Here is a 15,498-nt window from a genome sequence, read left to right as displayed (position 1 = left end):
TAGGAATAAAGGTGACTATTTATCTAGTACTTTTCATAGCATATTAGATACTGGATCATCATTTTATTACAAATGATAATGGTATGGTAAAAATTTAGGAAACTGGGCAGGGAGTTTGGCCTACTGGTAGAGTGCTTGCCTTGCATGCACGAAGACCCAAGTTCAAATCCTTGGTACCACATACATAGAAAAAAGCTGGAAGTGGTGCTGTGGCTCAAGTGCTCGAGCTCTAGCCTTGAGAAAAGTCCAAGGACAGTGCTCAGGCCCTGAGCTCAAGCCTTACAACAGGCAATTCTTTAGGATCCGTTTGTATCTCTGGAATAAAGAAATGAAATATATGTTTAATAACTAGAAAATAACTTAGAACCATGCTTATATTTTTGTGTTTCTTTTCTGATGTATAATACTAAGTAACAAATCAGTATTCAGTACTTATTATGTATCAGAACTATTCTAGGCACATGATATAAAAGGAATACACATCAGGAGGTTCACTACAGTCTAATGACATTTTTCTTTTTTCGGTCATTTGTGAGGCTTGAACTTGGCTTGGGCACTGTTCCTGAGCTGCTCAGCTCAAGGCTGGTGCTCTACCACTTTGAGCCACAGCACCATTTCCACTGTTCTGGTGGTTAATCAGAGATATGAATCTCACAGACTTTTGTACCCAGGCTGGCTTTGAAAGGCGATCCTCAGATATCAGCCTCCTGAGTAGCTAGGATTACAGGTGTGACCTAGCAACATTTTTCTTATAGGGAAAAATAAAACTAACAATATGAGACAATATGGTACAACTTGAGGTAGAAAGAACAAAGTCCTAGCTACCTGAAGAAGGAAGATGCTTGGGAAACAGACCATGAAGAGATTGGCCTTATGGAAAAGATCCATAAAATAGGAGACAAGTAGAATAGGGAATGCATAGAGCACGAATTCCATCAGAAAAAAAAATGGATCCACTGAGAACTAGAAAGTGCTTTATCAGAGTAGAACATGGGACCCCAGAATATTTTTAGGGCACACCACAAACGATCACTACTATAAGCCTTCGTGAGAGGAAAACTCTCCATTAGAAGATGGATTAGACTTTGAAACTATTGGCCCTTCAGAGAAATAATTTGAGATATCAGGTTGTTTCTTTGCCCTTCCTATGTCCATTCAGTGGTGCATTTCAAATGTGCGTAGATCATTCAGCTGTGAGATCAGTTCTCTGTTCAACTGCAGAGCAAAGACTTCAAATTCTTGGTATGGAAAGTCAAAAGACTTGAATCATTTATTTATAATATCTGACAACAGTGATTTGAGAGGAGAAGAGACATGGTAATACTTCACCATCCATTGTCTTCCTCAATAGCTACCCTAGAAAACACATCTGCTGCGTAAAAACAAAAAGTGAGCAAAGTGAGAAAAATAGTTTTTGTTGGATATATGGGTATTGGAGCTTGAACACAGTCTGGGTCCTATTCTTCAGTTTTTCTGCTCAAGCCTGGCACTCTACCACTTACGCCACAGTTTCTTTCTTTCTTTCTTTCTTTTTTTGTCGGTCATGAGATTTTGGGCCTGGGTGCTGTTCCTGAGCTCTTCAGGCTCAATGTTACCACCCTACCCCTTGAGTCACAGCCTCACTTCTGCTTTTCTATTTGGAGATAAGAGTCTCATGGAGTTTAGTGTCCAGGCTGTCTTTGAACCATGATCCTCAGCTCTTAGCCTCCTGAGCAGCTAGGATGACAGGTGTAAGCCCAGGCACTCAGGTCAGCATATGCAGACTTTTGTCTGTCTTTGGATACTCACATTCACCACACACAGACAACAAGGAAGGAATTCTCCTTTTAATCTTATTTTCTGGTACATATATTTGGGATACACTTTTGACATCCTTGATGAGATCAATATGGGAACAACTTGATCAGAGAAGCTCCTGCCACCTTCATGAGAAAAAAGAACAGAGTGCTGTAGACAAAGAACTCTCTAGTCCAGTTTGGGCCCAAGGAATTAGCTGCTGGCTTGTATCTTTCCAGAAAAAAAAGAGCAAACATGACCTCCCACAAAATGGGAGGCTGACAATGAAGTGGCTCTGAAGATCCTTGAATCTTGAATTTCAAAGAGGAGAGGAAAGAAGCATTTGAGACAGGGAAAGGATGGCTAAAAGAAGCCTGAAGACTGGACCAAGGGAGATACAGAGTAACAGCAGCCTTGGGCTCTGTCTGTACCACAAGCTTCCAAGTTCGTTTGCTTGAGGCAGGGGCTAATTCCAAATTACATGACACTGTGTATCTTGGCGGGTGGAAATGTATAAGATGTACCTGCAAAATCAAACCAGATCAGCTAGAGCTCCAGGAATGTCCATATCAGATCAAATGACCTCAAAACTGAGAGCTACGTGGCTTCCTTCCCAACAAGACTGAAGGCCTTTTTTGTAATCTATTCTTTCATGTAACCCATTCCTCTAACACCATCAAACCAGGGAGAAGGAGAGGGAGAAAATCCTTCAAGGAAGATGTATATAACTTGATGACAAACCAATATTGCAGAAGAGTTAATATATTCTAAAATGAGTTCTCCTAATATATGATGATTTTTGTACCCAGAAAGAAAGCTATACATCAGAAAATACATTTGAATGACAGAAAGTAATATTACATTTTTAACTTCCATTTGGATCATCCATGCCATCTTCTGGGTTCTTATTTTCCCAGTAATCTCAGCCTCTCCTTTGATTCTTCTCATCCATCCATCTCTCAGAGGATCCTGGTTCAGAATGACTTGACCCCCCAAATATCAGCATTGCTACCACTGAGAAACCTTTGTAGCCAAATCAGCTGGCATACTGCTTTGTCTCCTCTAATCCAAGGCAGGTCCTCCTATTTCCTTTGTCTTTCGACTGTTGACTTTCGACTGTTTTATAGAATGTCTCTTAATTGAGATGTTTCTGATGTTTCCGCATGATTAAATTCCCTGTGCATTTTTTAGCTAAAATATCAAACTTATGATAGTATGTTCTTGCTATTGCATGATAGCAGGATGGTATGATGTCATGAGATGTGTGACATCAACATGTCATGTTTCTGATGATATCACCTTTTATCCTCTGACTCAGCTGACATCTTCTCCATTCAAGTTGCTCTTTTCCTCTTTCTAATTAGTGAGTTTCTTGCAGGGCAACATTAACACTATATAAATAAATATCCTGTCTCACATCCTAATTCCCTCCACTAATTTTAATATCCACTGATAATTCTTACCAGAGTCAATATTATTGAAAGGTTTACTAAATATTCATTTAAAAAATTTCATCTATATTGTTACTGTCTGACTTTATTACCTGTTATATTATATATACATTTGTTTGATTATTTGAAATAGGAAAGGGAAGGGGGGAAAACAAGATGATTGAGAGGGGGCAGGGGAGGGACAAAAACATGAGAAGGGGTATCAATGTATGAGAAATAATGCACCTTATCTGGTGAATGTAACTGTAACCCCTCTATACATTACAATAAAAAATAAATGAAAACTGAATACAAATTTCATCTATAGGCCAGGAGTTTGTCCTAGTGGTAGAGTGCTTGCCTAGCATGCACAAAGACCAGAGTTTGATTCCTGGGTACTACATACATAGAAAAGCCAGAAGTAGTGCTGTGTCTCAAGTGGTAGAGCATTAGCCTTGAGAAAATCCAAGGAGAGTGCTCAGGCCCTGAGTTCAAGTCCCAGGACTGGCAAAAAAAATCATCTTTAACAATTTCTATGCTTCCTTACATGTGTCCAAACACATTTTCACATATACTTACCTATTTGTACCCAAATTACTACTGAATATTACAATGTTCAATGCTCATTCACCTTTCCCCTTTTCTCCAGTTATAATTCATTTCCCTGACAGTCAGGAGCCTGGTTCACATGCTTCTAAATATATTTGCTAATTTTTTAACAACGTGAAGTTTACATGTTTATTGTAAAGATATTCACTTACTATCTTCAACTACTTTCAGAATTCCTCGTGTGTACACATGCGTGTGTGTATTGGGGCTTGAATTCAGGGCTTGGGAGCTTTTCCTTAGGTTGGTGCTTTACCACTTGGGCAACAACTCCATTGCTGACTTTGATAAGAATCACATAGACTTGCCTGCCTAGGTTGCTATACAGATATATATATGTATATATATATATGATACAATATGTTATATAACATATACTATATATTACATAATCTATAATGCATTATATTATATATCCTACATATAATGTAAATATAAATGCATTTCAAATAAGTATATAAACGTACTTTTGAAAAGCAAATCTACTAACTTTGGCATGAAGTTTATACAGAAGATTTGTTTTGTTTTTGCTTTAAGCCTCACAGCATCTAGTCATGAACACTGTTTTTATGCGGGGTGTCACTGATTCACACCTGTAGCACTAGCTACTCAGGAAGCTGAGATCTGGAGGTTCATGGCTGAGATCAGCCAGAAAATTCAGCTAGATTCCATTGCCTGAGCCAGAAGCATATGGCTCAAATTATAGAGTGCCAGTCAGTCAAGTGCAAGGCCTTGAGTTCAAACCCTAATGTTGGCTCCCATATAATAATAATAAGAAGAAAAAGAACAATAATTCTTTGAAAGTTTAATCCCTTTAATAGTAACAATAAGTTTTGCCAAAATTACTTAGATTGGTCCTGATTTCTTACCTGTACAGTGTGGTCATGCTATTTATTTGTAATAAAGTTTCATGTTGAATTATGTCAAGATAATAAGAAACAATTTGAAAAAATATATTAATGAAATTGTAGAGTGCCAATCAACCAAATGCAAGGCCTTGAGACATGATGTATGTAGTTCTCTAAGGTAGAATTTTTACTCACCCTTCCCATAGCTATTCCAGACCCAAATTCCCTTCTGAAAGGAAGAGAGTTGAGTAGTGTTCCAACACCAGTTTTCTGTCTGGTTCAACTAGAGCCTATACTTCTTTTTACTCTGCAAGTTAAAAATAAAAGGATTCCTTTGTTTCCTTCTCCAACCTTGATAATCTTTCATTTTGCCTTTATCAAGGAAGCAATGCTATTTTTAATGTATCACCTTGAATAGGCTGAACTACACTTCCCAGAATTACTCTCTCTGAACTACAAGTGCCAGAGTTATACATGGATAAAGGAACATTCAACTAGTGTCATATTGTTATGACAGCCTGATCTGGTTAATCTAAGCCAAAGGGCAGAGCCAAACACTATGGAGAAGTAATGTTAGACCTACAGATCTAATCCAAGAATTTTAAATTTTTTCTTGTCTAGATTTCAGAGAGATAGCTGTATCTGTATTCTGCTCTCTCAATCTTCCTCTAAGAGAAACTTCTGCAAGCTTGGAGTTGCCTGATAGAGAGGGAAAGAGTCATGGGCAGAGAACAGATGTCCCTGACCAAAAAGTACTTAAGACTTGTCAATGACTAAATAAATTGGGTTGGAAGTATATATTCACCTAATTGGGCCTTGAGATTATTCAAATAACAGCCAAGAATTTCATTACAACCTTTTAAAAAAAAGTATCTTGATCCTGAGAAAGTATCTTGCCCAGATTTTTGACACATCACTTTAGGATAAAAAATGTTGGTTGCTTTTACTCACTATGTTTTGGTACAATTTCTTCTCCACTAGAAAAGCTCACTGCATCTGTCTTACTTAAAAAATCTCCAGTGTATCCTTAAGTTTACCTTTCATACAATATTTGCTTTCACCCATCAAGCTTTAGTCTATTAATCTCTTCGATGTGTAGTAAATATAGCTATATTATTGTATAATTATTATATTTGTAATATGTATTATATTACACTATTGAATTGCAAATTCAATACATCAAAGAGAAAAAATCAATTTACTTAAGCATATATGAAAGAAGAGTGAAAAACATAATATACTCCATGTGTACTCTTTTCTTTTTTGCTAGTCCTGGGCTTGAGCTCAGGGCCTGGACACTGTACTTGGACTTTCCTCAAGGTTAGAGCTCTACCACTTGAGACACAGCCCCACTTCTGGATTTTTCTATGTGTGTGGTACTGAGGAATTGATCCTGGTCTTCATACATGTTAGGTAAACACTCTACCACTAGGCCAAACTCCCAGCTCTAGACTCCATGTACACTCTTTATCAACTTCAACACTCATGGTATCTATCTGTCTGTCTGTGGCTTATCTATCTATCTATCTCTCTATCTATCTGTCTATCTCTCTATCTATCTATCTTTCTATCTATCTATCTCTCTCTCTATCTATCTATCTATCTATCTATCTATCTATCTATCTATCTACAGTAGCAGGTTTAAACTTAGGGCTTCACATTTACTTAGATGAGCTTGCTTTCTTTTTCTTTTTACTACTGAAGCTCAACTTTTTGCTAGTTATTGTAGAAATGGAGTCTCATGGACTTTTACCCCCATTTGTTTCCCATCCTGGGGCCTGCATTTAGGGCCGAGGCACTGTCCTTGAGCTATCTCAAGACTAGAGCTCTACCACTTGAGCCACAGCACAACTTCTGGCATTTTCTATGTATGTAGTACTGAGGACCTGAACTCAGGGCTTCATGCATGCTAGGCAAGCACTCTACCTCTAGGCCACACTCACTCTCATGGACTTTTTTATGCCTGTATTGGAGTTGAATCTTGGTCTTCAAATCTCAGCTTCTTGAATATCTAGGATTGTACCTGTGGGTTACTCGTACACAGCTCATGGTCAGTATTAGAGCCTATACTTTTACACCTCTGCTTTGACCTAATCCTCTCCCCTAGATTATTTTGAAGTAAACTTAAGATATATCATTTCTTCTGTAATATTCCCAGTATGTTTTATTCTTTATAGAAACATTTTTATTGTGATTACTTCACCACAAAAATCACAGCAAGAAGTATTTTAGTCATTAGAGATAACAGAGGCCTTGGAAGTAAGGATAAGTTTGGCCATACTTGGTAATAGTCTCTTACTCAAAAGGACAGCTATAGAGAAAAGGGAAAGAATTGAATAAAGTTAGAAGAATCCACATAAATAGTATTAGGCATGGAAACCTTCAAGTGACTGTTACCAGTAAGCGGTCTAAGAATGAGCATTAGATGATATCAAATATAGTACATTTTTAAATGATCTTGTTTGAGGCTTTCAAATCCTTGAGGAAGCTTGACTGTGTTTGTCTAGGCAGGATAAAACAAAATGAAATAGTGCAGAAAAACAGCCTGACAGATTAGAAGTGAAAAGCTCAGAAGAACTTGAGAATTTAACAGAGAAAAAGCTGGAAATCAGAAGGGATCCAGAAGAACATTATATGTCTTTCCCATCCATCAAATCCAACAGGTATCAGTGGAGCCACAGGCAAGTACACCAGGCTACCCGTGTAAGTGAGAAGAGTCAATGAACTTTTGGTTTAAACACGGAGAGAAAAGTGGCTCCAAGAAAGCAGAGTGTAAATAAGTGCTCCAAGAGTCTGATGTTTTGGTTACACAAGCAGACACAGAGACTCAATATCACACTTGCTGAGATTTCCATATGCTTTATCTATGTCCCTCTAAGGTTCACGTGTTGAAAGATTGGCTTCACATGGCAACTGTTAAGAGTTGGCAGGACCTATAAGAGGCAGAGTGTAATGGGAAGTCATCAGGGTATTGGGTGTGTATTCCAGGATATGGAAACAAGAGGTTTATCTTTGGGATTGTTGTTCCTAACGTATTATGTGAAGTTATTTCTTTTCACTTCTTTTCCCCTGTATCTGAATGTGGTACATGGTATATTATATATGTTTATTTGTTTATTTGAAAAAGGGAAGGTAAAGGAAATGAGTGGGAGGTGGTGGGGTGAGGGAAAGTGGGAAAAAAAACATGGGAAGGAGTAACAATGTTCAAGAAGTAATGCACTCACTTCCTGATGAATGTAACTGTAACCCCGATTTAAAAAAAAGACACATAAAACGGGGTGGGGATTCACAGCTACACAGCTCTCATGGGTCTCCAATCTCTCTCTGGCTTCCTATCTTACAATGTGCTCTCTCTCACACATATAGCCTTGCTATTGCTAATGCTGGGGCACTGCTTTCTCAACCTCCAGAACTAGGAGCCAAATAAAATTGTATTCTAAGAATCTAGTCTCAAGTGTTTTATTAGAATCAGAAAAAATGAATTCAAGCCTCCTGTTAATACCACTAGTGTTGCCCGTTAATTATCTACATTTGTAATGAAATAGTAAAGGAAAAGATGTAAAATAAAATTTTCTATCTGCATCTACTGTATCAGGGACCTCTTAGATGTGGGGTACAAATATAATTGGTTAGTTTATAATTGGTTAATTCAGATATCACTACTTATTCACAAATTGCTTATGAAGAATAATTAAATAAATAAGTGATAGATTATTATATTCAATTGATATGAAAAATTGCTTTTAGTTTCATTTAAATAAGGATTAAGTGAAGGTAATACTACTTTTATGCAGTCTAAAAAGTCTATTACAAACCAATCCCATTTACTGTGACATTCTCTCTATATACATAGATAGAGATAGAGATATCTACATATCCAAACTCCTGGCCCCCCATTCTCTCCTTTCTATACACATTCATTTACACATACTCCATGTGTGACTGCACACAAGGACGCACAGAGCTTCTTCCACATGGTGTTTGCCTCACACCAGTATTAAGATATCTTGGAGTCCAGTGTGTGAAGCACATCAGTAATCCCAGCTAGCAGGTGGTAGAGATGAGTCAGAGGCCAGCCTGGACAATCCAGACCCTATCTGAAAAACAAAGCACAAAAGCAAAATGGTGGGAGATGCTGCTCGAGAGCATTTCCTTCACATGACCAGATGCTGGGTTCAGCCTTCAGTTTTGTAGCAAAAACCAATGTAAAGCTGCTTCTGATCCACAGATGGGAGGGTGGGAGCCAACAACCGGCAACTCTCAAGTCTGCATTACTAATCTCTGAGAGATAGGGGAGATATTGCCTGGCCTTTAGATGTTTTACTATAGCCACTAAAATCATTGTTCAGAAATCATGAACAGGCCATAAATTATACCAGAAAGACTTTTTTTTAAAATAGAAGAAGAAAAAACCCATACTGTATATGGAAAAATGTTTTTGATTGCTATACTTTACTCTTGCATACACATTTTTGGTTTATTATTGCTGTGGGCAATACAAAGGAAATTGCTCTATGACATTATCCCTTTGAGTTTGACAATAAAATCCAAGACAAATATAGCATTCCTTCAGTGCAATGAGGTATATGTTTGAGATGAAAATTCCAGTTTTATGGATTGGAGGTACAGTTGTGAATCATGGGTACTGCTAAAAGAAAGCTAAACTACTACAACCAGGATAAAACTCTTAGGTGAAATTCTCACTGTTCCCTGCAACTTCAATTGTATTAAATAAGAGAATCAAATTCTTGGAATTAAAAAATATGTATTTGAGGGGCCTAGTAGTAGAGTGCTTGCCAAGCATTCACAAAGCCCTGGGTTCTATTCCTCAGTGCCATATATACAGAAAAAGCTGGAAGTGGTGCTGTGGCTTAAGTGGTAAAGCAATAGCTTTGAGAAAGCCCAAGGATAATGCTAGGTCCAGAGTTCAAGTCTCAGAACTCTCTCTCTCTCTCTCTCTCTCTTCTCTCTCTCTCTCTCTCTCTCTCTCTCTCTCTCTCTCTATATATATATATATATATATATATATAGATAGATAGATAGATAGATAGATAGATAGATAGATAGATATAAATAGATATCTCTCAAGTGGTAGAGCTCTAGCCTTGAGAAAGTCCCATGGACAGTGCTCAGGCCCTGAGTTCAAGTCCCAGAACTGGCCAATAAATAAATAAATAAATAAATTGCTTTAAAAAGGGGAGAGAATGATGAAAGGAAATGAAGAAGGGAAATAATCATAGCATTCTCATTTCAATCTATGAAATTCTACTTTTCTTCTTGCTCATGTTGCTGAGTTTACCCTTCTTTCTCCTCTCCTCCAATTTTCCCCTAGCTTTCCGGTTGTTTCTGAATCCTTGTAAATGTGCTGGCCTTTGTCATTCTCCTTCTTCATGTCCTTCTGGTATAGAACTTGATCTACCTCATGACTAAGCATTTAACTGCACAGTTCTACTGCCTGTAAAGGTCCCAGGTATCAGCTTTGTTAAACCCACTAAGTGACTCAGGGCTGAGAACTCTGAAGGCTTGTTGTGTGTTGCCAAACTTCCTTTGAAGTGTGCTGTGCACGGATACTAAGTAAATGAGCCACAGTAGACTAAAATAGTAAAGCTTGTGACTCTTACCTCTAATTAACTAGTGAGAAGCCTAAAGTGAAGCTATGGCTCAGGTGGTAGAGTGCTAGCCTTAACCCCAAAAGCTCAGAGACAATGCCTAGGCCCAGAGTATGGGTGCATGAATGAACATACATACACATATATGTACACACACACACACACACACACACACACACAGAGAAAGAGAGAGAGAGAGAGAGAGAGAGAGAGAGAGAGAGAGAGAGAGAGAGAGAGAGAGAGAGAGAATTAATAGTGTTAGCTATTGCTATGGGCTGTATATTTTTACATTGTAGTTTCTGTGTGCAACTTAGAATGTTATTTCTGTTGACTCTTCCCATACGTCAGTGTCATACAACTAAATTAAATTGCATTGTAGAAATGAAGTGAGCAATAATTTGCAAAGACAGTGGAGTGTATCAAAGTAGCACGTGGTTTGACTTCAGATGCCTTGGTGGAAATCCTGCTTCCTAACAAAGCACTTGCAGAAGTGTAAAATACTCGCTGCAAACAATGAATTTATTTATTAAGGACTTGGAAATCAGTAGACCTGTCTGTGAATCAGAGTCCTGCCACTCTGTCATGTATACTTTTTGGGTCTCGATTTCCTTGTTTATAAAGTTGGGACAGTATACCTCAGGAGGCCTCAGGAAAAGGCTTACATTTGATTATCTCCACCCAGCCCATCACACTTGCTCTCTCCCAACTCATCTAACTGATTAAAGACATCATTTCTCCTGATAGATTTCTGGGAAGTAGAGGAAAAAAAACCCAAAAGAGCACCTTGGTGTATCTGCCTATGACATTTCTCCACTGAAAGTCAGGGGGTGGGTAAACTGAGTCATGACTTTCTTCCCAGAGAGAATGGACTAATGAATTTCAAACTTTTAATTAGACCACTCTATTGGGGTTTAAGGAAGAAATTCACTTACTATATAAGATGTTACATATGCCATTTTCCATATTTCTTATCTGTCTGTATCCCATGTGGTATGCAAATCATATAAAGTCTAATTAATGCCGATGTCAGCTTAACCTCTAAAATATATTTTATAAACTAGAATGTTTTGCAAGTCCTTCAGTACAGTGTCTGGCACATATGAGTAACATGTGTTAGTTTCTCTTACGAATTCAACTAGAAAATGAATATTCTACAAGATGGAATTATTGGAAGTGGTGCAGTGGCTCAGTGGTAGAGTGATAGCCTTGAGCTGATGAGCTGAGAGACAGCACCTAGGCTCAGAATTCAAGCCCCATGACTGAAGAAAAATGGTGGAATCACTTCTCTAAAATTAGTTAGAGAGTTAATAATACAATGAGACTCAAACTTGAAGCACCCGTTTCTTCCTTTTGATTAAGTGAATAAAATAATAGGTTTCCTGATGACATTTTCATACAATATATACTACATACTTTGATTATTTTAATGCTAGTACCCTCCCTGGGGCTGCTCTCTATTCCCATCTGTACCCCATCCCTCCACATCGTTTTCCTTCTATTTTCATGTCTTAAAAAAATAAATATCGGGCTGGGAGTTTGGCCTAGTGGTTAAAGTGCTTGCCTAGCATGCATGAAGACCCGGGTTCGATTCCTCGGTACCACATATAGAAAAAAGGCGGAAGTGGTGCTGAGGCTCAAGTGGTAGAGCTCTAGCCTTGAGAAAGTCCAAGGACAGTGCTCAGGCCCTGAGCTCAAGCCCAGGACTGGCAAAAAAGTAAATAAATAAATAAATAAATAAATATCGATTCTGCATATGAGAGAAAACATTCAATATTTATTTTTTGAGTTTGGCTTATTTTACTTAATATGATAATCTCTAATTCTATTTTCCTGCAAATAATTTCATTCTTCCTCTTGGCTGAGTAATTCTCCACTGTATTCATATACTACATTTTCGTTTTCTACTCAGTTGATTCCATTGCTTGGCTATTAAGAAGCATCCATTTATTATACATCATTTTTCCTTTTGCATTTCTGTTTTCTTCCAGCTCTTTGTGCTTAACTACACGTGGTTCCACACCCGGGCTCTGATTATACCCTTATGTGACAGTACACAGGCTTGTTCTGTCCCTGCTCTTGAGCCAGAATGAATACTATCATGGAGTTTTCACTTAGAATTCATTCCATGCTAAACACTAACTGTGCCTTTTTACAGTAATCACCCTCTACATTTTCTCCAACAGGTGTTTCAGGGGCCCCTTTCAGTTAGGAGGGTGGCATCATGATGGCTTAACATTCATTACCAATTACATTCATTTCCTCTTCCCCCTCCTCCTCCTCCTCCTCCTCCTCCTCATTCTTCTCATTCTACTTCTTTCTTCTTCGCCAAATCCTGCGGCTTGATCTCAGGGCCTGAGCGCTGACCTTGGACACCTTTTGCTCAAGGCAAGCACTGTGCTACTTGAGCCACAGCCCAAGTTCCGGCTTTTTCTGAGTATGTGGTACTAAGGAACGGAACCCAGAGTTTCATGAATACTAGGTGAGTACTACTAGGCTATGCTCCTGGCCCACTTGCATTCATTTCTGACATTTCTAGCTTTCATAAAGAAGCCTCTCTTCTCCTTTAAGCCAAAGCCTCACCTTCTCCTACTCCATTCTTCCAGGCTGCGGTGTGTATATGATATGCTTTATCCAAGAGAGGTGCTGAACAATTTGGCAGCTACTAGCCACATGGGGCTATGGTGGCCTCGAGACCTGTAAGTGCAAAGTGCACACCAAACTTTAGAGAATGGGCATGGAGAAACACAGAATATCCCACTAATGCCTTCTCCCACTGGTTGCATGGGGAAAACAGATATATTAAGATATGTTATGAAAGTTATTTTTCCTATTTCCATTTGTTTTGTTTTAATAGTACCACAGGAAATTATAAATACCATATCTTCATTGCTTTGCATTTCATTGCACAGTATAGAACATCCACCATGATGCATTGTACTCTAATTTGCTTCAACCAAAAGCTTCCTAGCTGGGCACTGGTAGCTCATACTTATAATCCTAGCGACTCAGAAGTCTGACACCTAAGGATTGCAGTTTGAAGCCAATGCCAGCAGGAATTTCCAATTAACTAGCAAAAAAAGCTGGAAGTGGAGCTGTGGCTTAAGTGGTAGAGATCTAGTCTTGAGCAAAAGAGTTCAAGGACAGTGCCTAGGCCCTGAGTTGAAGCCCTAGGACTAGCACCAGAAGAAAAAAAAACAAAAAAACACAAAAAAAAAACAGCAAAATCTGTCACTATCTTTTCCAGGTTTGTGATTGATGGTTTTCCTTTTGGTAGTTTAAATGTAGGGACTGGTTATTAGCAGAAAGGTGTTCTACCTCAAAGCCACACTTCCACCTCTTATCGCACTAATTATTTTGAGATAGGTCTTTGCTGACCACACCCGCATTTGGAATGCAAACTTCCCTTGCATACTTACTACAGTGGCTGAGAAGATAGGTGGGTACTACTCCATCCAGCCCCTCTCATTGAAATGAAGTAGCATGGCTTTTTTTTGCTTAAGCTAGTCTGGTACCCTGAGCCTCCAGATCTCAGTCTCCCACAGAGCTCGAATGACAAGTGTGTACCATGGCATCCAGCTGTTAGCTAAAAGAGGGTCTTCAGAACTTTTGTCCTGGCTGGGCACCTCCTGAATAGCTAAGATTGCAGATGTGAGCCACCATGCCCTGCTTTATTATTGACTTTTGAACAATAATTTTACCTCTCTTTGTTAAGTCTTTCCTTTAACAAAAAGAAAGGAGTTTGTGAAATATAGCAGAGTGCAAGCTACTAGGGATTTAAAGATTAAGTTTGGAAATCCATGTGTCTCTTTAATAAAGGAGGAGTGCCAGTTCACTTAAGTGTAGAAAAGCTTCTAGCCAGAGATTCAGCCTAGTTAAACTGAAAAAAAAAAAAAGTCTGTTTTTCTTAGGGGATGTTTAAATGTAAAACAATCCATCATCCTAATTCTTCTGTTCCAGTATGTTTATTAAGTAAATGTTTATTATATTAAATTCCATTTCAGACTGCAGAGGAGAGGAGAGCCTTGTAACCTTGCAGGACTCTCACGCGTCTCATATATGGATTTAACTTAAAAAGGACAACATCATCAATGTAGCTCTATTTTTAAATATGTTGTTTACATCAAGCTCAAAAGAAGGTTAAAAAGCAAAACGCAGCTCCAGATGAAAATTTGTTCACACACACACACACACACACACACACACACACACACACACACAATTCCATAACCAAAAGCTACCAGGCACTTTTTAAAAAATGAGAACGGATGGGCAGAGAGGAAAAGAAGGAAGGAGAAGGTAGGAAGAGATTGCCTGTGACATTCAGAGTCAAAGCATGGCCAGTGCTTTAGAGCCGTGGAAATAAGCACATTGGTATTTAGAAGCTGGACTTGCTTCACTTCAATGCTATGTAACGTCATTCTTGCATATTTGTCATATGTAAGGCAGTGCACTGAGTAAGAAATAGAAGGTAATTAATGGTGATTACAAATAGTTCCCATCCTCAATTTATCCAAAAGTTTTAGGCAGTGTAGCTACCATTCATAGATCAGTGCATCTGGCTACCCACCCAGCCTTTAGACCAGAGCACCAGCCCTTAGAAGGGCAAGGTTCTCAAATGACTAGGTTATTCTTTAGGTCATTCTTTTCTCTAGAAATTATGGCTTTTAATTTGGCCAGAATGCAAGCATTTTCTTTAAATTCAACTTAAAGCCATTTCCAGAAATGAAACTTTGTGCAGTTGTGTATCTGAAGGTCTCACTCAAAACATTTCTACATTTCAGTATTGTTTATTTGTGTGGTATAGTTGGATGAATTATGTGAAATGCCTGAAATTATCTTCCCTGAAAAACTAATAATGAGCAATTTTGTTTCTAGAAAGTTGAAACATAAGTCTTACTTAAAGCTACCTCAGGTAAAATAAATCAAAATGTTAGTTACTGAGCCCAAAGGAATCTTTCTTCCTTATAAGTTTATTCTAAGTATGTTATCAAAGTAGTGGCAAACGACTAACACAGGAGATTATCTACCTGGAGTGGGGGAAATTAACTGACAGGACACTCCACTGAACTTTCCAGTGAGATCTTAAGGGCTGCACCTATTGTGGACACATCTCCAAAGGTATTTCCTGCCTAGAAAACCTTCCCACTCAAAGTTACAGCCTATAACCTGATACCCTGGAGCATACAGAGCTATCCAGTTCCAAAGAGTCAACAGGGTTTATTGCCAAAA

Source organism: Megascapheus bottae, chromosome 10 (genome assembly GCF_031878675.1).
Source record: "Megascapheus bottae isolate mThoBot1 chromosome 10, mThoBot2.hap1, whole genome shotgun sequence".
Classification (NCBI taxonomy): Eukaryota; Metazoa; Chordata; class Mammalia; order Rodentia; family Geomyidae; genus Megascapheus; species Megascapheus bottae.
Note: the sequence above shows the minus strand (reverse complement) of the source record.